The following is a 27,554-nucleotide window of genomic DNA, read 5'->3' as shown; positions in this document are numbered from 1 at the left end:
AACACATCTCTGGGGTGAGCAACATGAAGGCACACTGGCTCACCCACTGTTAGAATGTCTAGGTCCTATAATAAACCTTCAACAAACTTTAAGTAGAGTTAATGTAGCAATGAGGGTTAGTCAGTCAATGAATCAGACTTAGTACAAAATAGAACAATATTATTATATACAGATAGGCAAAAAGAATAGTAATTACACAGTCCAATATCATACACATATAATCCTAATAATGGTTTACAAACCAGGTTATCGCACACAGCAAAATATACACACAGCAAATATAAATCTCATAGAAACATATAAACATAGAAGACTGACGGCAGAAAAAGACCTCATGATCCATCTAGTCTGCCTTTATACGATTTTCTGTATTTTATCTTAGGATGGATATATGTTTATCCCAGGCATGTTTAAATTCAGTTACTGTGGATTTATCTACCACGTCTGCTGGAAGTTTCTTCCAAGCATCTACTACTCTTTCAGTAAAATAATATTTTCTCATGTTGCTTTTGATCTTTCCCCCAACTAACTTCAGATTGTGTCCCCTTGTTCTTATGTTCACTTTCCTATTAAAAACACTTCCCTCCTGGACCTTATTTAACCCTTTAACATATTTAAATGTTTCGATCATGTCCCCCCTTTTCCTTCTGTCCTCCAGACTATACAGATTGAGTTCATTAAGTCTTTCCTGATACGTTTTATGCTTAAGACCTTCCACCATTCTTGTAGCCCGTCTTTGGACCCGTTCAATCTCTCTAGTATAAACATCATTGGCTCCCTCTTGTGGCCAACCAGCACATGTCTCTTAAAGGTACAGTCTTAAACTTACATTGTTAGCCTTTGTATTGCAACACCCAACATATTTACATATAGTATACTAACACCCATCACAATATTGCTCAGGTGGAGTGCACCCAGGTCTGTTTCAGCAGCTGATGTCCTGATTTGGCTGTCCTGTCATGGATCTGTTCGCCATCCTGGAGAACGTGTTCAAGTGCAAGGCCCAAGAGAAGGTATAAATATCCCCCCTCTCTCAACTCCATGTGGTCAGCTGCCCAGGACCACCCATGTGCTTCTGTTTCACCATTAAATTATCTTTCCAATCAGCCACCATATTTCCAGTGTCTTTTTCCCAGCTTGGAACAGAACCAGATGGATATCTGTCGCTTGGCGGGGCCCAGGGGAAAAGCCTTCTCTGTGGCGGCCCCGACCCTCTGGAATCAACTCCCCCCAGAGATTAGAATTGCCCCCACCCTCCTTGCCTTTCGTAAGCTCCTTCAATTGAGGGGGAATTGAGACATTCTTTCCCCCTAAGCCTTTATAATTTATGCATGGTATGTTTGTTATATGGATGTTTAGTTTTATAATAAGGGTATTTTAGTTGTTTTTAGTATTGGATTTGCATGATGTTTTTTATCACTGTTGTTAGCCGCTCCGAGTCTACGGAGAGGGGCGGCATACAAATCCAATAATAATAATAATAATAATAATAATAATAATAATAATAATAATAATAATAATAATAATAATTTCTTCCATGCTACAAAATGGGCAGAAACAGAAAATGTTAAGCCATATCCAAGCCAACTTTGAATATATTTTAATCTGCTTCGAGTTTCTATTTCTCAGATAAGGTGTTATATCAAATGGGGTATCGATGCAATGCCTCTCAAATTAGAAGTGGGAAACAAGCACGCGTGCAAGGCTGTGCCATTTTTAACACTGCAGATGTAAGCCACATTTGACTGACATTTGACTGCTGTCTACAAACCTTTTCCTAATATGAAGAGGAAAACGTGCTAGAGATGGATTCTGGGCACCAGCCATCTTTTCTCCTGCTGCATCCGATCTCCCTTAGTTACCGTACGTTGTTGCACTGATGCATTGGGAAATCTGAATAGAGCAATGGCCCCTGTTTTTAAAGTATCAGCTCCTGTAATGTATGCAGTTACTCATTCATAGAAATTCCTATAGCGCAAATGGCCTCATCTAAACACTGTTAATTTTGATTAACAGGTTGTGGATCAAACACGCTATGATCACCAAACACTGGGAAACTGTGATCTCAGATCGGTGTACACAAAAGTGGACTGCATTCATCACAGACTTTTCTGTATTGTATTCCGCATTTCAGAGGAAACAAAATGATGAAAGAGGGAAGAATTTATTAAAACTCTCTTGCGCATTTTCCAAATGTATTTTGTCAGTTTGGAAAACTCACTGGGGCTGATTTGAATGTGTGTGCCTGCTGTTTGCTGAAGGGACAACAAGGAGCTGTCATGTTATATGACTGTAAATCTGTTTGGATCAAGTTGGATGTTGCCAAATTATGAAAAAAAATCAGATAGCTTGTACAACATGAGCTGCACTGGTTACTAGTTTGCTTCCAGGTGCAATTCAAGGTGATATTAGTCACCTTGTAAAGACCTCTAAAGGGCTACATGGCTCGGGGAATGGCTACTTAGGTCTCTTTCTGCTTGCTTGTTTCTATCCATCCAATCCAATTTGGCAGGGAGAAGCATGAAAAGAGGTGGGGTGGAGCAGTGGTTAGACTACAGCACTGTAGCTGTAGTTTAGCAGTTCAAATCTCACTACTGGCTCAAAGTTGACTCAGCCTTCCATCCTTCCGAGGTGGGTAAAATGAGGACCCAGATTGTTGGGGGCAATATGCTGATTCTGTAAATTGCTTAGAGAGAGCTGGAAAAGCACTATGAAGTGGTATATAAGTCTAAATGCTATTGCTACATGCTAATGAATATCATTGGATAAGGAATATCAACCGGTGATGGGCCCTCGAAGAGCCTCATCCTTTCTGAGATTAGGTTGGGCTAGAAGACCTCCAAGGTCCTTCGCAGCTCTGTTGTGACCTTTTGACAAGAAATGTCAATGTGAAAAACCAGATTCACTTAACAGCCATGTTACTAACTGTTCTGCTTGAGTCTACAGTGGTACCTCGAGATACGAGTTTAATTCGTTCCGGACCTGGGCTCTTAAGTCGAGCAGCTCTTATCTCGAACGACTTTTCCCCATAGGAATTAATGTAAATAATTTTAATTGGTTCCAGCCCTCAAAAAACTCACAAAGTTAGTCTAAATTATGCAGAAAGACATGTTTTTAATGAAGAAATGTACATGTACATATAAATGAATAATGAAGTTTCTTTCACTTAACTTGTAAACTTTCTTAAACTTTTAAATTTACATATGTTCAACTTCTCTGCCACCCAATCCTGTAGGACAGAGGTCCCCAACCCTTTTTGCACCAGGGACCGGCTTTAAGCGATCAAGAGAGGAATGGGTGAATGAATGGACCGAGGGTGGGAAGGAAGGAAGGAAAGAGGGAAGGGACAGGAACAGAGGAAGGAAGCAAGGAAACTTATGAAAGGGGAGAGTAAGAGAGGAATGAGTGAAGGGAGGGAGGGAGGGAAGAAGGTGGGAAGGAGAAAGAAAAGAAGAAATAGAGGAAGGGAAGGTAAAAGAGAGAAAGAAAAAGAGCAAGAAAGAAAGCAAGAAAGAAAGAAAGAAAGGGGGAAGGGACAGGAACAGAGGAAGGAAGCAAGGAAACTTATGAAAGGGGAGAGTAAGAGAGGAATGAGTGAAGGGAGGGAGGGAGGGAAGAAGGTGGGAAGGAGAAAGAAAAGAAGAAATAGAGGAAGGGAAGGTAAAAGAGAGAAAGAAAAAGAGCAAGAAAGCTGCAAGCCCCCCCCCCCGAGCCCCCCAGGCCGGCTGCAACCTTTTAAAACACGCGCGCCGCTTCGCAGCTGTCTCCTGAAGCCGAACGCGGAAGTTAGCGTTTGGCTTCAGGAGACAGCTCCTTGGCGCTTGTATCTCGAATTTGGGCTTGTAAGTAGAACAAAAATATCTCTCCCCTCCCAGCTCTTATCTCGAGTTGCTCTTAAGTAGAGCAGCTCTTATGTCGGGGTTCCACTGTACTTGGATCAGAACAAAGAAGCATCCACTCACAGAAAATTCAAAGCAAAAGCAAAAGTATATTTAAGAATGCTTTGTACAGAACAAGATCAGGATTTAAGTCCATGTTGGCAGTGTTCCTGTCAATTTGGCTAATAGATAAGGACCAGCTGTGGCCAGGAGCCAAATCCAATTTAGACATTCTTCAGTCCTCTAATGTCATTTAAACACGCACTCACAAATCTTCAGGTTTTCCTCAGACAGCTGCTTTTCTGCACGATGAAATTCAAGGGATAACAACAGTTGCCAGCAAAGCATTTCTGGAACCCCAGATCTAGGACCTCCACCATTACAAACATTGAAACTCTATGCCTCTTTACCCATAAGTCCTCACTTATATATTGATTCACCTTCTAGAACTTTTCCCATAAAGTTATTCCTGTCTGCTTTGTGACCTTCTGACTCTGGCATCTAATAGGGGCTCCTGGTCACCAGTGTCCCCCTCCTCCTCTGAGTCAGACATTACCATAATTGGAGTTTCTTCAGTCTCTGATGGTTCTCAGGTTTCTCAGGTTCCAATTCTCCCTCACTCTCAGTCTCTGACTCAGCTGTCAAGAACACTGGCCTAGGGTACCAAGATGGACCCGATTCATCCTCCTCAGAATCTGTGACTAATTGAGGTGGTCATGGACCACTCACAACACTAATTTCACAACTGCAGCAATTCACTTAAGAACTATGACAAGAAACATTGTGAAATGGACAAAACTCTCTTAACAACTGCCTCACTTATCAACACAAAACTGGGGCTCAGTTGTGATCATACATTGAGGAGTACCTGTTTGTATAATTTAAATGTTGTGCATCACCCAGAGTTATGTATATGATATAGCCAGCCGTGTAAATTGAATGAATAAAGAAATATGCCCCATACTTTTAAAGACAAAAGTATTTGCATATCTGTGTTTTTGTTTTGCTTTTTTCTGTAGGCAGAAGGTAAAGGCCAGAATAGTGCAAGCAACAATAGTCCCTGTGACAGTTTATGGAAATGAAAGTTGGACTTTGAACAGAATAGGAAGCTGTTGACACCTTTGGTATTGGAGAAGACGCCTAAGGTTAATATTTACAGTCAAGAAAACAAACAAATGAATCATCAGACAAGTCAACCCATGGCTATGACTTTAGGCACAAATTACCATAATTTGAGCCTAATTATCCTACTTCAGACACACTATTCAAAGCAGCGGTGGGTTCCACTTACCTTCACCGATTGTTCACATCACATCCCCTTGTGCAATTCTGCTTCGGCGCATGCTCAGTAGCTACAATCAATCTGAAACACAGCTGAGGAGGTGATCAGCTGTGCTCCAGGTGAAAGATGATCTCTTTTTCTTCTGGAAGACTAAAGGAAAGTTAAATTGCACATAAATGGAATACTGATTTTCAAGAATGACTTTTCAAGACAACCTTTTCTAATTGTTTAATTGTTTGTATTGTAAATTGTTTTTAAACTGTTTTTAGAGGTTTTTGTACTATTGTTAATATGTTATATTTTTGCTACGAGCCGCCTAGAATCTCTAGGAAATTGGGAAGCATAGAAATTGAATGAATGAATGAATGAATGAATGAATGAATGAATGAATAAACAATTTTCAATATTTGATCTCTGAAACAAAAAACATATTTTTCCTACATATTGACTTCTTTCTTTTTAAATATTTTTCTTTTGCACACTTTATAAACTGGTGCTTTATACAATCAATTATTTAATAACAGAAGAGCTGGAAAGAATCTGTTTTGCCCTCTGGAGTCTTCAGGGAAGTGTGAAAAGCAGCCGAATGGGCAAACCGGAGTTCAGAAAAACAGACTTCCAGTTTCCCCATTGTGCTGTTTTTTGCACTGGGGGCTTCAGGGAAGTTTCCTGGAGCCCCAGAGTACAAAAACCCCCCAGCCCAATGGGTAAACTGGAAATTTGGAAAACAGACTTCTGGTTTGCCCATTGTGCTGTTTTTTTACTCTCCGGGGATTCAGAAAGCTTCCTTGTAGGCTTGGGAGTACAAAAAACAGCACAATGGGCAAACCAGAAGCCCATTTTTCAGTGATAGGGGATGGAGATTGTGCACATGTGCAGGGGCAGCATGGGGGGTGCACACAGGGCCGCCGATAGGGCAGTATTACCGGGACTGGCGTCAGGGGCCTGGGCAAATTGAAAAATGAGGGGGAGCCGGCGAGGACCGGTAACTTCTGCAATGTGTTGGTGAGTTGGAGTGCTAAGAAAGCTAATTGGATTCAGTTACAAAATTGTTACAATCAGACCAGGCAAAGAGAACAGATCAGCAAAAATGCCTAATTTTTCTCTATTCTGCGTAAAGAGCTTTATAGCTGATAAACATGAAGTTTGGATCAAAGTTAATTTGGTATATACTGTGTTTTGATTATGGTGTTAGATTTTTTTCAAAATTGTTCCCTTCTAAGTGTGAGGAAAAGATGTGTGGCTTTGGAGTTGACATGTTTTTGGGAGCCGTCTCGCCATTTTAGATTCAAGAAGCAAACACCATCCTTGATTCAAGAACCAAGCATTGTGGGAAGTAGGAAGATTTGAATATGCAAAGGAGAAGTTGGGTATAGCTACTATGGTCTTTTCAAAAAACAAACAACTACATTATACTGTATTTCAAGTCTTGTGCAGAGAAGATCTGAAGCGGGAGTTTGTTATTTTTACATTTTACATTCTAAATTATGTTAAATGCATGCTCAGTAATATCTCACCGTATGTTTAATAGATATGATAACATCCTAGGAAAAGAAGAAGAAAGAGGAAAAAAGAAAGAAAAGGTGTTGTTCTTAGAGTCACCAGCATGCTATTTGTTAAGAGACATTATACACTACACATTTAAAAGCTTAAATATATTAAGTTATGGAACTTAATAGCAGGTACATGTATCAGAAAAAATCTTGGATTTTTTGCACATTTGCTTCACAATATGGATTTGATGATACATGAGAGCATGTTCTTTTTTATAAAACAATTTTAAAATTTTGCAAGCTTTGGAAAATGCTATAAGGAGATAGGTGGAGAGGTTAATGAGAAGAGAGAAGGGTTTTTTGCTCTTCCCTCCTCTTTCTCTTCTTTTTCTTGCACTGTGCTTTTTCTTGGTTTTTTCTTTTCATACTGTTGTGTCTTTATATTCATAGTTACCTTATCTACTTAGTGTAATTTTCTATTTTCTGTTTATATCTCTTTGTGTTCTTATTTTTTTATAGATTTAGTTCTATTTTTTAATTTTCTTATTTTTAATTTTTTATATAAAGGAATTAGTAATTAGGTTTGTAATTGGATTAAATGGGCAATATTTGGTGATCCTATTTGTTTTTTTCCCCTTTGATTATGTTACTGCAAGATGTTTTCAATTTTTTTAGGGGTATTTTTTAATAGGCGCTAATTATCTTTTTTTACACCTATGGTGGAGTTTACATATAGTTTTAAACATTATTGCGTATAATTTATCTTCTGGTTACCTGTTATTTATTGGTATTATTGTAAAAACAAATATTTTTCTAGTGTGATGCAGGAGTATTTTGTCTTTATCCTTTGTGCCATCTTATTGCTGCTTTTAATATTGTTGATGGCAAAATTAATAATATTTTGTTAATTTGGTGTATTTACACTGTTCTGGTTATTTATTTATATGTATGTAATATGTTGATGTCACTTGACTATATTTTCTGCGTTATTAACATATTATTAATCTGGCAAACAAGTGTACCTTGTTGTAGTGGCAGGGTTTAATTTTTTTGGGTGAAAGGTAAATTTAATACATAATTGGTATGTTGCAAAATAAAGTAGTTTTAAAATGGCGCCCCCCCCCCCAGACACTTAGGCTGTATGGGCCCCCAAAATTCCTGATGGCAGCCCTGGGTGCACATGCATGTGTGGGTGAGGGAATGGGTGTGGGCATGTGTACATGTGCTAGCACATGCATACACACCCTTTTAGCACGTGAACTAAGAAAGGTTCACCATCACTGGTCGAGTCTCTTCTTAAAAACCTCCAGTGATGAAGTGCCCACGTCTTCTGAAAGCAAGCTGTTCCACCGGTTAATTATCCTCTCTGTTAGGAAGTTTCTCCTTAACTCTAGGTGGCTTCTCTCCTTGATTAATTTCCATTCATTGCTTTCCCTTCACTTTATGCGCCATATTGTTCAGAGAAGACTATTTCTCAACTTGGCAACTTTAAGATGTGTAAGCTTCAACTTCTAGAATTCCTCAGCTAGTCACTTTTGGGAGTTGGAGTCCATACATCTGAAAGTTGCCAAAGTTGATAAACACTAATTTAGATTATTCCAATTATGGCTGTTGTTCTAGGGCAGTGATGGCTAAACATTTCCAGACCTCAATGCCCAAAGTGTGTCCATGTGCCCCGAGTCCCCCAAATGCAGTGCATGTGTAGCCCCCCTGCTTGCACCCCACCCCTGTGCATGCCTGTGTGATCCTCCTGCATGCCACCACTCTTGCACAGGTGTGGCAGAGACCTGAAGACCAGCTGGCCTGTGGGAGGCATGAGCGCATGTGCAGTGGAGCTGAACTGGGGCAACGGCTCATGTGCCCACAGAGAGGACATTGTGTGCCACCTCTGGCATGTATGTGATAGGTTTGTCATCACAGTTCTAGGCTATCAACTCCCAGATGATGACTGAAGTTTTTCTGTCTCTCTGTACTATTGTCTAGTTGTCATCTGAATGTTTGATCTATAAAATCTTACATGGCATGGAGCCAGGTTACTTGTGGGACCACCTTTGCCACACGAATCCCAGTGACCGGTGACCTCCCACAGAGCCAGCCTTCTCCAGGTCCCGTCAACTAGACAATGTCACTTAGCGGGGCTTAGAGCCTTCTCAGTGGGGGCCCCATACCTCTGGAATCAGCTCCCCACGGAGATTCGCACTGCCCCCACCTTCCTCGCCTTTTGCAAGAGTCTTAAGATTCATTTATGCCGCCAGGTTTGGGGCGATTAGATCTCAGTCCCCTGGCCGACCAAATGTTTGTATGGCTGTTGTAATGTTTGTATGGCTGTTGTTTGAATGGGTATGACTGATTTTTAATACAACTGGGGATTTTAGATTGTTCATATAGTTTTTATTTAATTAGATTTGCTATTGTATTTGTTGTTTTTATATGTTGTAAGCTGCCCCCGAGTCCTCAGAGGCGGGCATCATATCATTGAATGAATGAATCAATCAATTTGCAGGTCTTACTAATTACAACAATCTTATAAGGTACTAAATTTCATGGCTTATCCAAGTTTTCATTGCAAACCATGTCTCTTCAAAACTGCACAGGATGAGACCTCGATTGGTTTCATAACTAAGGCTTCAGCCCTGTGTCTTTTACCTGAGAATAAATCTTATTAAACTCTGTGGGATTTATTTCTGAGCTAACCATGTATGAAACTGCACCATCAGTTTCAATGAGCCTTTCACAAACTCATTACAAGTATTTCACCCACTTTCAGATAGATTGAACTGCAATATTGTCCTGTACCAAAAATCTCCATTACAGGACCAAGCACGGCTTTTCCAATGTATGGTACATGCATACATATCTCTACACCCTTCTAATCTAAGCAGACTTTAAATTCAAATGACATCTAATGTGATTAAACATAAGAGGGCAGTGTTACGTTGAATTAAGGTTCATAAAATGCAATTAGTACTGACATACCATGTGGCAGTTTATAGTCATCTAAATGTAGTAGTATTTGTACAATGGAGACGTTTATTACTTTTGGAAGAGATAACGCTGGAGAAACAGAGAACAATGTATGCAATTATTTTATTTATTGTTATAGAAACCCATGTATTTGTTATAGGAATTATTTGGTTCCCTCCTGATCCGACAAACTGTTCTATCTGAAATTGAAACTGGTGGTTTTAAAAAAGGCTATTGCTGTAGACAAAGATATTACTAACAGCAAATAATAAGTCTGCCAGCTTTATATCTGATAGAAGAAAATAGGTCCTTTTTAAAACCAGCCTTAAAAAAAAAAGCATTTATAGCCAACAGTAATAGGATTGCTTTGACACCTCATAATTTTAGAATATGGAAAACCAACTTCCACAAATTATCTCTGAGTATAAAAGGTTCCATGTATCAATCATATCCTGGGTACAGGCTGTTACAGAACATCAGCCTTTGACTTTCATAACTCTGAAGGGATGTTGTACAACCAGAATTCCCCCCGCCCTCCCAGAAATGACAACCAAAATGTTAAATGACTAAGAAAATAAAACTTCTTTGGGGGGAGTGAGTTCATGGAAAAGATGAGTAATTGGAATATATTAGAAATTTATGAAATAATACATGCTAGGATAAAATAGGAAGCCTTTCTCCTTCTCTCACAACACTAGGCTACTGTATTATTTGATGAAGATCAATAGAATTCTTTACTGGCCAAGTATGATTGGACACACAAGGAATTTGTCTTGGTGCATATGCTCTCTGTGTACATAAAAGAAAAGATACATTTGTCAAGAATCATGAGGCACAGTACTTAATGATTGTCATAGGGTACAAATATGCAGTCAGGAAACAATCAATATTAATATAAATTTTATGCTGGAAGATTCAAGAGTTATCAAAGGAGATACTTCCTCATACAACAGATAGTAACATTAGGCAACATAAATGGGTGGTTTTGATGGCTACATTGGATTTTAAAGAGAATTAGGGCAAGCTGTGCCATTCTGGGTGCCTCTAGACCAGGATGGGATTTATTTATTTGTGGGGTACCTCAGGGCTTGGTCCTCTCTCCCCTCCTATTTAATATCTATATGAAACCAATCGGTGAGGTCATCTGACATTTTGGCTGGCATTTAGGGATCAGCAATATACTGATGATGCCCAATTGTATATCTCTACCCCACATCAGTTCAGTAAAGCAGTGGATGTGATGTGCTGGTGCCTGGAAACTGTGAGGGTCTGGATGGGTGTCAACAAGCTCAGACTTAGCCTAGACAAGACCGAGTGGCTGTGGGTACTGCCTCCTAAAGACTGTATCGACTGTCCACCCTTGGCCTTGGAGGGGAGGAAGAAATTGTCCCCTCAGAATGGGTCCGTAATTTGAGTGTCCTTCTAGACCCACAGCTAAGATTAGACCAACATCTAACAGCTATGGTCTTTGCACTGGTTCGTCTGATGCACCAATTGCAACCCTACTTGGATCAGGAGGCTCTTCTCACACTCACTCATGCCCTTATCACCACATGGTTGGATTATTGCAACATACTACATGGGGCTACTCCTGAAGAGTGTTCAGAGAGTACAACTGGTCCAGAATGCAGCCGCACAAGTGGTTGTGGGTGCACCTAGGTACACTCACATTACACCAATTGTCCTCAAGCTGCACTGGCTCCCTATTGGTCTCTGGGCTCAATTCAAGGTGTTGGTTATTACCTGGCTCAGGGCCAGGTTATCTTCAAGACCACCTTCTACCTCATAGTTCCCAGCAACCGGTAAGATCCCACAGAGTCAGTCTTCTCCAGGTCCCACCAGCTAAACAGTGCCAGCTGGCTGGCCCATGGGGAAGGGCCTTCTCTGTAGCTGCCCTGGCTCTCTGGAACCAACTACCCCTTGAGATCTGGACTGCCCCACTCTATTGGAAAACATTGAAGACCTGGCTTTTCCAGCAGGCTTTGGGCCATTGATCACGCAATTTGCGAGGTCTGGCCTGAATGATATGTATATATGTGATTTTTAAACTGTTTTAAAATCTTTTATGTTGTTTTAAAATGTATTTTCTATATCTGTTGTAAGCCACCCAGAGTCCTTCGGGAGTTGAATGGCATAGAAGTACAATAAATTAAATTAAATTAAATTCAATTAATTATGGCCCTTTTACGATCTGTAATATTTAACTCCTAGAATTCTTGAGCCAGCATGGCTGGCTCAGGAAGTCTAGGAGTTGAAGTTTATAGGTCATTAAAGAGGCCATAATTCCCCATTTCCGCTTTAGAGGTATGGACTTCAACTTCCAAAATTCTTAGTAACAATAACACTGCTTGGAAAAGTGCATATTTTGATGATGCCCAAGTTGGAGAAGATCATTAATGACTGCTCATTATGATAGTTACACTTTTGACGATTGTATGTAGCACACAACTGAATGCCAGTTGCTGGGAACCAATACTGAGAATTACTCTTGAGTTATATCTGCATTGGCTGCCTGTAAGCGTCTTATCAGCTAGATAGCTCTTCTGAGCCAAGAGGACTATTGTTATGGTCTGTAAAACATCCTAGGAAAAATCGTTTGATACTCGTAAGAACTAATGGTCCACAGTTTTTAAATTACAAAATAGTGTTGTGTAGGAAGCTGCTTCATTTCATCTGAACAAAGTGCTCAGTGCTGCAGAAGCAACACAAGCTGAGATGAACATTGAGGTTAAGAAGTGGTGCTTCAGCTCCTCAACCGTCAGTTCCAACACCACAAGGGGAAACCTAAATCACCGCTGCCACTTCACAGTGGTTTTAGAGGCAATTCACATTGCTTTATGAAACAGCTCTACCGTATTGAGTAGACACCTCACTTCAATGATCCAGATAATCTTAAAATTGTATTCCTTCTAAGCTGCCACCTACCTGAATTCACATATCAACTATCTTTGAAACATCAGGACGGTCTGTATGATTGCTCTCTGTAAATTTGATGCTGTTTTTTTTTTAATTTCACCTTATGGATCAGAATAAATAGAATAGGATGTAGATGGTGGATAGGAAGGAAGAAAAAAGAAAACTATGCAACAGTTGTAGATCATCCAAGGGCATGGGGTGAGGTATCATCAGTATGCAGATGATACCCAGCTCTACATCTCCACCCCTTGTCCAGTCAGCGAAGCAGTGGAAGTGATGTGCTGGTGCCTGGAGGCTGTTGGGGTCTGCATGGGTGTCAACAGACTCAAGCTCAACCCGGATAAGACGGAGTGGCTGTGGGCTTTGCCTCCCAAGGATAATTCCATCTGTCCGTCCATCACCCTGGGGGGGAGTCACTAAACCCCTCAGAGAGGGTCTGCAACTTGGGCGTCCTCCTCGATCCACAGCTCACATTAGAGAAACATCTTTCAGCTGTGGCGAGGGGGGCGTTTGCCCAGGTTCGCCTGGTGCACCAGTTGCGGCCCTATTTGGACCGGGAGTCACTGCTCACAGTCACTCATGCCCTCATCACCTCGAGGCTCGACTACTGTAATGCTCTCTACATGGGGCTACCTTTGAAAAGTGTTCGGAAACTTCAGATCGTGCAGAATGCAGCTGCGAGAGCAGTCATGGGCCTACCTAGGTATGCCCATGTTTCACCAGCACTCCGCAGTCTGCATTGGTTGCCGATCAACTTCCGGTCACAATTCAAAGTGTTGGTTATGACCTTTAAAGCCCTTCATGGCACTGGACCAGAATATCTCCGAGACCGCCTGCTGCCGCACGAATCCCAGCGACCGATTAGGTCCCACAGAGTTGGCCTTCTCCGGGTCCCGTCAACTAAACAATGTCATTTGGCGGGACCCAGAGGAAGAGCCTTCTCTGTGGCGGCCCCGACCCTTTGGAACCAACTCCCCCCAGATATCAGAGTTGCCCCCACCCTCCTAGCCTTTTGTAAGCTCCTTAAAACCCACCTCTGTCGTCAGGCATGGGGGAATTGACATGTTCCCTCCCCCTAGGGTTATAAAATTTATGCATGGTACGCTAGTATGTATGATTGGTTTTAATTTGTGGTGTTTTTTAAATTAACTTAAATATTAGATTTGTTTTACATTGTATTGTTATTGCTGTGAGCCGCCCCGAGTCTGTGGAGAGGGGCGGCATACAAATCTGATTAAACTTAAACTTTAGTCTTAAATTTGGATGCAAATTGGTGATCCTTAACAAGGTGTTAAGGTGATACTTAACAAATCCAAAGAATTATAAAAACTTGGTAGCTTAGAAGGCAAGTCCATTTATACTTCAGAAGATTGCACAATCCTGGAATTTATCTGAAAACTGAATTTCTGAAAACAGAAGGAGGAATTAGTTTTAACTATATTGCAAGATTCAGCAATACACTTAAGCCAATATTGAGCCAAATAGAAGAACTTAAGCAGAGGTTTGAAAAGCTTCAGCGTTTAATATGTACAAAGCAAAGGCTGGGTAAACCATTCCCAACATATACAAAAGAGATATGTAAGGAATAGCCATTCCTTAGGGAAGGTGTGGTGTCCTTTTATATCTTCAGAGTTTCTGAAGATGTAATTCTGCCCCCCCTGGCCCATGCCCTCCCTGTAGCCCTGTATTGGCTGTGCAGCAAAGAACAGAGGGTTTGAGTGCTGAGCGACAGAGGGGATGGGTGCTTAGCAACCCAGGTATTTGCCTGATGTAACTGTACCAGGTGCTGATTTGTACATAAAAACAAGATAACAGGAACAGGAGTTAGATCACTGGAAAAAGCAAATGGCAGAGGCAATTCCAATTCTTAGCAAAGCAATGCTTACAGAAGCAAAACAGCAAGTTATTATGATTATGTCCCAGTAATTCTACCTATTCTATTATTATTATGGCCCTAGATTATGATACAGAAAAAAAAAGTTTAGGAACAAGTTTTACAAACTCCTTAAGTTGGGATAAGACATTTATTTTTATTTAATTTATTTATTAGATTAGATTTAGTTAAGATTAGATTTGTGTGCAGCTCATTACATCCACATCTGGTCAGCTTACAAACTTTAAAAACATGTAAACATTAAAATTATAAAACAATACACAACAATATGACTAGGGACTAGGAAGGTACTAATATCACTCCATAAAGCCCTAGGTAGACCACACCTAGAGTACTGCATTCAGTGTTGGTCACCACAGTACAAAAAAGACATTGAAACTCTAGAGAAAGTGCAGAAGAGAGCAACCAGGATGATAAGGGGACTGGAAACTAAAACATATGAAGAGAAGTTGCAGGAACTGGGCATGGCTACCGTAGTGGAGAAAAGGACCAGGGGAGACATGATTGCAGTGTTTCAATACCTGGAGGACTGCCACAGAGAGGAGGGGGGTCAGGCTGTTTTCCAAAGCACCAGAAGGCAAGACAAGGGATAACAGATGGAAGCTGACCAAAGAGAGATTCAACCTGGAAATAAGGAGGAACTTTTGGGTGGTGAGAGCTATCAACCAGCTATCAACAGCTTGCCTGCGAAGGTTGTGAGCACTCCAATACTTGAGACTTTCAATGGGAGATTGGACTGCCATTTGTCTGAGGTGGTTTAGGATCTCCTGCTCGAGCAGGGAGTTGGACTAGATGGCCTACAAGGTCCCTTTGAACTCTATTAAATAAATAAATAATGATGATGATTTACAATGGAAAGATTGGAGGAAGGGAGCACAAGGTACATGGGGAGAGGTAGGGTTTTTCTAATATTCTGATAGCCACCTCCAGAGTCAGATCTTCAGGCCCTTATGGAAGGCCAGAAGCAGGGATGGACCATGAGCAGGAACGCTAAATTGTGCTCGCCGCCGTGGCCCATAAGTTCTTGCGGGACCAGCGTGATTTTGCTGCTGCACCTGTGAAGGTAGCAAAATCATGCACGGAGCCACAGGTAGAACCTCGCTGAAACACCTCCACAGATGCAGCAGCAAAATTGCGCTGGTCCTGCCAGAACTTACGAGCCACGGCGGCGAGGGCAATTTAGTGATCCGGCTCATAGCCCATCGCTGGCCAGAAGTATGAATCTCACCTCAGAGGGTAAAATGTTTATAGAACTTGCTCAGAGTTTTGAAGAACAAGTACCAGCATCTAAGGCTCCTACTAGAAATAAATTAAATTTTAGAAAGCATTGATGAATGTGCAAGATTTTATTTGGATTTCTGAAGGTTTTTAAAAGCTTGATTATTATTGTTGTTGTTGTTATTATTATTATTATTATTGTTATTATTATTATTATTATTATTATTATTATTATTATTATTATTAATCAGATTTGTATGCCGCCCCTCTCCGTAGATTTTCCTCCTAGCTCAATGGGAGAGCTAATAATTTTTGTAATTCTTGGCAAACATGAGAGAAAGGGCAACCTGTGTAGTAGACAAGCTAAATTTCAGATTAATTACTTTGGATAATAAATATCCTTATAATTTGAGGGTTCTAAAAACTCAATACAGGAACCTTTGTACCCATGGTTGTTTAATAAATGGCCCGAATGATTATTACCTCTTGCTAGTCTGCTGAACTTTCTCAGTTCTATCATTTTCCTATTTATTCATTCATTAGATTTTTCTACCGCTTTTATTACTTTATAAGTAACTTATAATGGTAAATATACGTACTGTAATACTCCTTCCTCCTTCCCCACAACAGCAATCTTGTGAGGTGGACTGGGCTGTACAAGAGTGACTGGTCTTAGCTTTGGTGCCTAAGGCAGGACTAGAACTCATTGTCTGATTTCTAGCCTGGCTCTTTAACTATTAGACCAAACTTGTTCTCTGTTCACAATAACACAATAATATTGTTAAATTATCATTAGGCTAGTTTCCTGTACAAGACTGCCAGGTGTCATTTCAATAGTAAATCTTCATTTTACCTGAAAGTCTAATGATTTATTTGTAGCTCAATATTGATATCATCAAAGAATATTAAATAGTAGTATGAGATCGGATACGGTAAGAACAGTTTGACTGAGGGAATTTATGAAGAATCATCTAATATTTAGTTTTTAAGAAATGATAAAGATGGCACTGGATCTTCCAGAAGATTATTTCCCCAGGTTTGGGTACTTACAGAGATTAACAAGATGGCATCCATCCCAGTATGAAAATCAGTTGAAGGAGTGGGAGTCAGATGGGAAAGAGGTTGCTTTGTAGAATTAGCTCACCCCAAACTTCATGATATATTTCTATTTATACAAGTTCTATTTATACACGTCAATCTATTTATACCAATCAATCTAGCCCATCCTAACAAAACGTTGAAATATGCCCATGGTTTATGTTTATCTCCTTGTAAATATCATGTTTACAAAATGGATGTTGACTCTCTAATGCAGTGATTTTCAACCTTTTTTGAGCCACGGCACATTTTTTACATTTACAAAACCCTGGGGCACATTGAACCGGGGGGGGGGGGGGGGGGGCTAAAAGTTTGGACAAAAAAATTCTCTCTCTCTCTTCCTCCCTTTCGCTCTATTCCTTTCTCCCTCCCTCTTTTTCTCCCTTCCTTCCTCTTTCTCTCTCCCTCTCTCCCTCTTTCTTTCTCTTCCTTCCTTCCTCTCTTTTTTGCTCTTTCTCTCTCCCTCCCTACGTCCCTCTATGTCTTTCTCTCTCTCTCCTTCCCTCTCTCTCTCTTGCTTTCTCTCTCTCTCTTTCTCTCTCTCTCTCTTTCTTTCTCTTCTTCTCTTTCTCTCTTGCTTTCTTTCTCTCTTGTTTTCTTTCTCTCTCTCTTTCTTTCTCTCTTTCTTTCTCTCTCTCTTGCTTTCTTTCTGTCTTTCTTTCTCTCTCTCTTGCTTTCTTTCTCTCTGAGCTTCGCGGCACACCTGACCATGTCTCGCGGCACACTAATGTGCCACGGCACACTGGTTGAAAAACACTGCTCTAATGGAGTCAGAAAAGGCAGATCTCAGTTTGATTATACAATTAACATAATTGTTCAACCTGATCTTTTTGTTTTGGGAGAGTGGTCATTTTGTAGCTTTCTTGCTTAAGAGACTAATTATAAATACATACAACATTGACCAAAAACCCACTAATAAAGATCTCTTTGGCTAATGGACCAAAGTGTCTAAATTACATGAAGGGGGTGCGGGTGTGTGTGTGTGTGTGTCCATTACTTTTTAAGGAGGACTTGGTTTGGTTCCTCCTCAAGAAGCCCTTGCAGGATGCCACTATAGTGGACAATTTTCATCCACTGCCAAATCTGGAACCTACTCCCCCCAGAGATTAGAACTGCCCCCACCCTCCTTGCCTTTCGTAAACTCCTCAAAACCCACCTTTGCTGTCAGACATGGGGGAACTGATATATCTTCACCGGGCCTATACAATTTATGTATGGTATGGTTGTATGTATGTCTGCTTAATAATGGGTTTTTTAAAATATTTTAAATTGTAAATTATTAGATTTGTTATGAACTGTTTTATTCTGTTGTGAGCCACCCCCAGTCTACGGAGAGGGGCGGCATACAAATCTAATAAATAATAATAATAATAATAATAATAATGACAAGGTGGTTGCACAACAGCTTCAGAGGATCTTGGATGTAGCAGATATATCTAGATCTCTATCAATCCTGGATATAGGACAGAAATTACACTGGTTGTTGTTTCTAGATGATCTCTAGCAAAGATGCTATGGGGGTTCTGCATCCATCCTTGCCCTACTTGACTTCCCTAAGGCTTTCAATACTATTGACATTGTATCCTTTTGGATCAATTCAGAGTTGATGGTGATTGGCATTGTCTGATGTGAATTTGCTTCCTTGCTTCCTTCCTGTTCTGCCCCAGCTAAGAGCATCACCAAGTTGGTCTCTTCTAGAATGGGATCTGCTATCAGCTGCATGGGCTGCTGGTGGGCCACAATACTTCCTACTATGTACATGATTTAGAGTTCATTGCTCTCCCTGCTGCTACTCAACATTTTTAGAGGACTGCTGAGTGAGCTCATCATTGCCATGTGGTAAAGTATCATTAATAAGCTGATGATACCTAATTATAGATGTCTGCCCCTGGTGAATTGAGAGATATCATAACTTCTGGTACCAGGAGACTGTGAAGATCTAGATCAGGGGTGTCAAACTAAAGGCCCAAGAGCCAGAGCCAGCCCACAGGATGCTTAGATTTGGCCCATGGGGCCACCCTGGAAACAGCGAAGGAAAACAGAGCTTGGGAGAGCTGTGGACAAAGATTTGCAGGGGGCTGTCACAGCTGAAAATGGAGCCTGTTTTCGGTGGCAGAGTGCTCAGGCCACCACAGGCACCCTTGACATGAGTAATGTCAAACTGGCCACGCCCACCCTGGCCACACCCACCCCACCCCCCTGAGGTCAAATACAATGATCCTCAATGAAATTGAATTTGACACCCCTGATCTAGATGGAGAACAAGCTTCAGTGTAAATCCTGGCAGACTGAGTGGCTTTGAGTTTAAGGAACCTCTGGTTCCAGGACAATGTTTTTTATTTATTATTATGCTGCCTTTATTACTTTTATAAAGAATCCCAAACAACGAATGTATCTAATGCTCCTTCCTCCTCCTATTTCCCCCACAACTAAAACATGGTGAGGCAAGTTGGACTGAGAGAGTCACCCAAAGCCAGTGATGGGCTCCTGTGGGTACGGACAGGTAAGCACGACCAGTAGAAAAAAATTGACTTTTTTTCCTTTTTTTCCCTTCTGGGCTCTGGGTATATTTTTCCTGTCATAGTAAATGAGGTTGAATGTGTATAATTTTAGAAGAGCTGTATGTGTGTGTGTAAATGCACATACAGTTTATATAGTAGATATTGTATATTTTTGTGTGCCTGTGTGTTATATGTATGTACACTTATGGCATATATACATAGAATTAAATAGTATATTTTGGATGTTCAGTAATAGTAAATAGATAGGGAAATTGTATCTCTTTGAGAACAGGACAGGCATCCTAACCCTAACCCAAACCCTTGACGTGAGTGACGTCAAGTTGGCCACCTTTAAGCCAGTCACATGACCTTTAAGCCACCCCCTGGTCACATGATCATGAAGCCACTCCCACCTGGTCACATGGCCAGCAAACCACACCCACAAAATAAGCGACGCCCACTGCGTGGTGGTAGTAAAAAAATTTGCAGCCCTTCACTGCCCAAAGCCCAAAGTTACCTAATAGGGTTTCATGCATAAAGTGGGACCAGAAGTCAATGCGGAGTCCTGCTTTGTAAAAAAGCACCAGAATGCAAGACAAGAAGCAATGGATGAAAATTGAAGAAAGATAGAGGGTAAGGAGAAATTTCCTGACAGTAAAAACAATCAACCAGTGGAACAGCTTGCCTTCAGAAGTTGTGAATGCTCCGGCACTGGAGGCTTTTTATGAAGAGACTGAACAATGAGTTGTCTAAAATGGTATAGGGTCTCCAGCTTGAGAAGGGGGTTGGACTACAAGACCTCCCATGGTCCCTTCCTACTCTGTTATTCTAGCCTGGTGACTTAGCCACTAGCAATTCTAATTCCTATTCTTAAACCAAAAAGGCAGGTGATATTGAATATTTTAATAATTTGCATGGAAACAATGTGGCTTAAGTCTTCAGATCTAAAATATATATTGAAATTTGCCCTCACTGAAAAGATTAAATAGGAAAAAATATTCAAAGGTGTGGAAAGTGATGAGGGGGAAAATGGTAGAGATATGAAATTTAATCCTTCATTTCTCTTCCAAATAGTCCATATCTGGAACAGTCTTCCCTACCCTGATATTATAGCATTTCTTTTTTAAATGGCTCACTTGGAAACTACCTATTTTAACATAACAGGTAGTTGATCTTAAAAAAGAATGGGTATGTTCTCAACAAGAACTCTACAGCAGTAGAAATTTTCCTTGGAACTGTTGGAGGAATAATGTCTCTTGAAACATTTAATATTGTTCCTTGCTCAATGAGTCTCCAGGAATCTACTTTTGAAAGAAAACTTGTAACTTCACACCATGTTATTTTATCCAGTTGTGGCAGTTGCCACACATTCAGCAGCATCTCCTCCTCCTCTTCTCAGCCCACTTATCAACTGAGATCTTGATTTCCAACAGCCAAAATGTTTTTTTTAAACTGCATGCATTCCCCATCTTTACTTCAATTTAACAGCTTCACATTTTTTGTGGTGATAAAAGCAGACATCTGAGGTTGGATGCCTGTTTTAGCAAAATGTGTCAATTGTTGATCACTCACCGAATTCCTATTATAAATCATTGGGTTTTTCCTACTACACATTTAAGATGAATAGAATTTTTTATTGGCCAAGTGTGATTGGACACGCAAGGAATTTGTCTTGGTGCGTATGCTCTCAGTGTACAAAAAAGAAAAGATACATTTGTCAAGAATCATGTGGTACAACACTTAATGATTGTCATAGGGGTCAAATAAGCAATGGAGAAACAATCAATATAATAAAAATCTTAGGACACAAGCAACAAGTTACAGTCATACAGTCCTCAGTGGGAGGAAATGAGTGATAGGAATGATGAGAAAAAAAAACTAGTAGAAATAAAAGTGCAGACTTAGTAAAAAGTCTGACAGTGTTGAGTAGAGTGATGGCGTTCGGGAAATTTTTTCCCTTGTGTCTAGTTGTCTTGGTGTGCAGTGCTCTATAGCGATGTTTTGAGGGAAGGAGTTGAATCAGTTTATGTCCAGGATGCGAGGAATCAGTAAATATTTTCCCAGCCCTCTTTTTGACTCATGCAATATACAGGTCCTTCATGGAAGGCAGATTGGCAGCAATTGTTTTTTGATGTTAACAAAAGTATATTTCTAGGAGAAATTTCATTTTTAATTATCTTTCTATTCCCTTAAAAGAGAATATCTACAGCTCAGGGTTGAACTGAGGAGTCCTTGGTGTTCTCTGAGGTTGTTTGTTTGCTGTCAGACATTTCATAACTCAACTAGGTAATAACATCAGTGTGAGGGTGGATGGGCTTTGCTTCTTACCTGAACATGGGCTGCTACAGGGGATGTATTGAAGTCCTTGTTTCTTTTCAAGACTTCTAAAATGATCTCTAAGAGACAATAACATTCAGACTCTTTTCAGCAAATCAGGTATAATGGAGCATTGAATGCCAGTCTCTAATACCAACCATGTATTTAATGCTGGTTACATGGATTCTTATTTTTATTAACTTGAATAGAGCCAACATAGGATATCTTTTTTGTGCAATTAGAAGTTTGGAGATTAGAACATAAGAACATAAAAAGAGCCATGCTGAATCAGGCCAAAGCCCATTGAGTCCAGCATTCTGTGTCACACAGTGGCCCACCAATTGTCCTTGGGGATCTTGAAAAGAAAGAGAAGGCAAGACCCTCCCTTTCCCCTGACCCCCAACAAATGGTACTCAAGGGAATCCGGCCTGCCTCAACCAACATAGAGGTGGCACATGGACATCCGTTTCAATAACCACCGATACACTTGGCATCCATGAACCTGTCTAATTCTGCCTTGAAGCTCTCAAGGTTGACAGCTGTCACTACCTCATCTGGAAGTGAATTCCATAAACCAACGACCCTCTGAATGAAGAAATATTTCCCTTTATTTATCCTCACTTTCTTACCTATGAGCTTTATGGAGTGCCCCCTTGTTCTAGTATTGTGTGATAGAGAAAATATTTTTTCTCTATCCACCTTTTCTATCCCATGCATCATTTTGTACACTTTGATCAAATTCGATTGTATGCCAGAGTATCAACTTTATTCTGTGACCTCAAACATCCCCCCAACTTTTTTCTTTTTTTTCTTTTACCTAGCTATAAACAAAATATAAGACTTACTGAAACCAGACTTCCTGTTTTACATTAAAATAAAAATAAAAATCTCTTCCAAAAGGTAGCATAGTAATAAGAGCAAATGAGCTTTATTCCCAAACATACAGGTGAAATTCGAAAAATTAGAATAATGTGCAAAAGTTCATTTATTTCAGTAATGCAACTTAAAAGGTGAAACGTAATATATGAGAGAGACTCATTACAGGCAAGGCGAGATAGTTCAAGCCATGATTTGTCATAATTGTGATGATTATGAGATACAGTTCATGGAAACTTTTCCATCTCATTTGGCAACCAAGGACCCAGAGTATGGAGGGAAGTCCAGGGTTAACGCAGCCGTCCACATGGAGATTTTGGAGCACTTCATGCTTCTTTCCGTAGCTGAGCTTTATGGGGATGCTGACTTCAATTTTTCAGTAGGACCTGGCACCTGCCCACGCTGCCCAAAGCACCAAAACCTGGATCAATGTCCATGGGGTTCCTGTGCTTGATTGGCCAGAAAACTCACCTGACCTGAACCCCATGGAGAATCTATGGGGCATTGCCAAGAGAAAGATGAGAGACATGAGAACAATGCAGAAAACTGAAGACCACTATTGAAGCATCCTGGTCTTCCATAACCCCTCAGCAGTGCCGCAGGCTGATAGCTTCCATACCACACCGCGTTGAGGCAGTAATTGATGCAAAAGGGGCCCAAATGCAGTACTGAGTACATATGCATGCTTATACATTTCAGAGGTACAATATTGTTCTATGTACAATCTTTATTTTATTGATTGTATATAATATTCTAATTTTCTGAGATGATGGATATAATAATAATAACAACAACAACAACAACAACAACAAAACAACAACAACAACAACAATAATAATAATTTATTAGATTTGAGGTTTTCATGAGCTGTACCCCATCATCATCACAATTATGACAAATCACTATCTTGCCTTGCAGGTAATGAGTCTCTTTTATATATTAGGTTTCACCTTTTAAATTGCATTACTGAAATAAATGAACCTTTGCACAATATTCTAAGTTTTTGAGTTTCACCTGTACACACACACACAGACAGAGAGAGAGAGAACTTTAAAGGTTAGCTTCTCAGTGGTGAACATAAACACAAGACCAGATTTGGCATGCGAGCAACACACACACACACACACACACACACACACACACACGATGAACTCTGAAAAGAGACTTATTGCCCGAGATTGTGAAAAGAATATTTATATTACAAACCCAGCTGCTTATCTATACATAAGACAGAACAGGGTTTCTAGGAACGGATCCTCAAGGGAAATCTATTGTCTCCACTGACATGGAATGTATCTAATGTATCATTCCGTACCTCAGTGTAATCTCCACCTTTGATTTTATCTAGCCTTGATAGCTGTTGCCCGTGCATATTTCCTTTTCGTCAATGGGTAAACATTGGAGTTGTAGCCCTAACAACACACAGTGTTGATAAATAAACACAGTGATAAATATTGTAAGGATTGGCAGTTTCATTCGATTATTTTCCTCCACATCATGTACAAGGGAAAGTATTTCCACATATTAGATTTCAGAACAAGTGAGAACTGGGCATCTCTAGTCTAATGGAAAGAAAGACAGGGAATGATAGCAGCGTTCCAATAACTAAGGAGCTACCACAAAGAAGAGGGGATCGAGCTGTTGTCCAAAGCACCTGCAGGCAGAATAACGAAGCAATGGATGGAAACTAATCAAGGAGAGAATTAAGGTTAAATATTGCCCTGGAAGTGGAGTAAAGATGCTGAGACATATTGTCGATTAAATAAGGGTCATTTTATTAAATTAACATAAATTTAAATAACGTAACTTTAAATACGTAAATTTAAATATTCAAATTCAACATAACTAAGGACCTGCAGAGGCCAAAACTAACGGGGCAGAAATTCCTACCAGAAACTTCCTTGGCAACATTGGGCAAAAACTCCTTGCTGAACCAGGTGAAGGTAGCCACCTTCACCTGGATCCAAGCCACGCCCCTTCGTCGTGTGGGAGGAGTTCACCCTCCAATCCTCGTGGGAAATTGGATCCAGTGATTCCCATGGACATCCTCTCTCCAATCCTCGACGTTGTACCAACCTCTAGTTCCTGGAGAGAGGTGGTCCATTTAAAGGATGCCCAAAGGAGCATGCGCAGTCGCTTCTAATTGCCCATTTCCGCCCCTAACCTGCCAAACCCCAGTGACCAAAGGGAGGCCTATACTAACATCTAAGTGCGCCGCACCCCTTAACCAATCCAGTCCGCACCGTCAGTGTGGAATAGGCGAAAAAACGGCCGCCTCTAAAGGGGAGGCCGCAAAAAATTCCTATTCGGCCCCGAGGCGACCTCCTTAGGACACACTGTTAATAGCGGAGGGTGGGCGGGTGTTCGCTTCAGATGATGAAAAAGCAAGGGGGAGGTCCTGTTTGGCTCGCCCTTAAATAGGGCGATCCAGGACCTCCCCCAGCAACCAGCAGGTGGCGCGCCGAGCTGGTGCGCTGCCAAAAGCCGAACTTCCGGGTTTTCAGGAACCCGGAAATTCAAGGCTCTATAGAGCCGCCCGCAGTGTCCCCCTGCTCCGGGGCAATTTCGGCCAGCTGTTTAAGCTGCCGGTCGTGCATTTCTGATAGTCAGGACAATTAGCTGGTGGAATGACTTGCCTCGAGATGTATCGAATGTTCCAACACTGGAGATTTTAAAAAAGAGATTGGACAATGAAATGGTATAAGCTTTTTCTGGTTAACAGGGGGTTGGACTAGGAGGCCTCTAAGCTCTCTTCTCATCCCTCTGTCATTTGGTTATACTTCTACTTGGATAATCCATGGCAGCATTGGTAGCATCTCATAGAGAATGTCTATGGAGATTCTCAATCATCCAGGTCATGGTTGTCCCAAAGGTACTTTTAGAAAAAGGCAGCTGGACTTTGCTAGATGGAACTGAAGAATCTGCATGAACTGAAGAAGCTTCTTGGATGAGAAATGAAATGTTTTTTTAAAGGAAAAAAGAACAAGAAAATCCAATTGCTTTTTGGAAAAAGGCTCTTTGGGACTATAGAGGAGAAGCACTCATCCGGGAATAGCTTTTGCATATACAGTAATAGTTTAGTCAACCACTTCTGGTATGAGTATTTGAAAGAGTAAAATATAAATTAAGTGTTTTGTATGTTAACCTTTGAATATGTCACAAGTTTTTGATGAATTTGAAAATTAAGGGAAACTAGGATAGATCTTATTTCGGCCTTGTTCTGGCCTCATCAGATAGCCATACGCTCACTATATATATATAAGCCTGTTCACAAGCACATGGCTCTTAAGTGTCCTTATTTCTTATTCAGCAAAGATACTTTGAGTTGGGGATATGAGTGGGAATAATAGATGTGGCAAAGACCACACAGATACACACAAAAACATTCTCCATCAAATGAACACATTTAACCCTATATTCCAAATATTCTGTTTTATTTATTTTATTATTTATTTATTAATCAGATTTGTATGCCGCCCCTCTCCGCAGACTCGGGGCGGCTCACAGCAATAATAGTACAATGTAAACAAATCTAATATTTAAGTTAATTTAAAACCGCAATTTAGAAACCAATCATACATACTAACATACCATGCATAAATTTTATAAGCCTAGGGGGAGGGGAAGTCTCAATTCCCCCATGCCTGACGACAGAGGTGGGTTTTAAGGAGCTTACGAAAGGCAAGGAGGGTGGGGGCAACTCTGATATCTGGGGGGAGTTGGTTCCAAAGGGTTGGGGCCACCACAGAGAAGGCTCTTCCCCTAAGTCCCGCCAAATGACATTGTTTAGTTGACGGGACCCGGAGAAGGCCAACTCTGTGGGACCTAACTGGTCGCTGGGATTCGTGCGGCAGAAGGCGGTCCCGGAGATATTCTGGTCCAGTGCCATGTTTTCCTATTTGTAATTTTTAAAAATGGGAGAAACAATCGATTTTATTTATTTATTTACTTATTAGACTTCTAAGCCACCCTTCTCCTCAGACTCAGGGTGACTCACAACAAGGAAAATACAAAACATCTAGAAATCTAAATCTAAAAACATCCTAAAACCCCAATTTCTTAAAACCAGTCAATCACATTCAGCGATATGTATTTTGCCTTGATATGACAGACATTTAGAAACATAGAAACATAGAAGACTGACGGCAGAAAAAGACCTCATGGTCCATCTAGTCTGCCCTTATACTATTTCTTGTATTTTATCTTACAATGGATATATGTTTATCCCTGGCATGTTTAAATTCAGTTACTGTGGATTTACCATCCACGTCTGCTGGAAGTTTGTTCCAAGGATCTACTACTCTTTCAGTAAAATAATATTTTCTCACGTTGCTTTTGATCTTTCCCCCAACTAACTCAAAATAGTATCCCCTTGTTCTTGTGTTCACTTTCCTATTAAAAACACATTTAAAAGGCATTTCTCTGTCCACTCCATAGCCACCACCTTTAAATAGCCCCAAGTGACTAAAATTTGTATTTCGAAGGCATGACCTCTTCAAAAAAAAAGTTATCTTCTAATATTGCTTCAATTTCTGTAATTTCTATTGGGTCAGCAGCTTCCACATTTACGGAGCTTAGCATGTCCTGGAGTGTGCCAAGGCTTTCTTTTCTTTTATCAGCCCTGGCTTTAGAAAGTGATAGATCTTGACAAGTCCTGATAGTGTAGAATATTTTGAAGGCACCAATTTCCTTATCTTGACAGTTCTCTAGGCAAGACAATCCAATACAATGAGTTAATGTCCCACCAGTTAGAGAGGCTAAGCTGATAGTTATTTGAGACATGAACATATTGAAACAAACACCTGGGGTTTAGAACTATTTTCCTAGAGAGATGAAATACCCAAACACCTTTTAATATCTGATGTCATTCCTCTGTTTTAATGCTAGTGCCACCTCCAAATATTTATTTATTTATTTATTTGTTTGTTTGTTTATTTATTTATTTATTCATTCATTCATTCATTCATTCATTCATTCATTCATTCATTCATTCATTCATTCATTCATTTATTTGATTTTTATGCCGCCCTTCTCCTAAGATTCAGGGCGGCTTACAACATGTTAGCAATAGCACTTTTTTAACAGAGCCAGTATATTGCCCCCACAATCCAATTCCTC

The sequence above is a fragment of the Erythrolamprus reginae genome, chromosome 2 (genome assembly GCF_031021105.1).
Source record: "Erythrolamprus reginae isolate rEryReg1 chromosome 2, rEryReg1.hap1, whole genome shotgun sequence".
NCBI classification, from domain to species: Eukaryota; Metazoa; Chordata; class Lepidosauria; order Squamata; family Dipsadidae; genus Erythrolamprus; species Erythrolamprus reginae.
This window is presented reverse-complemented; position numbering follows the sequence as displayed.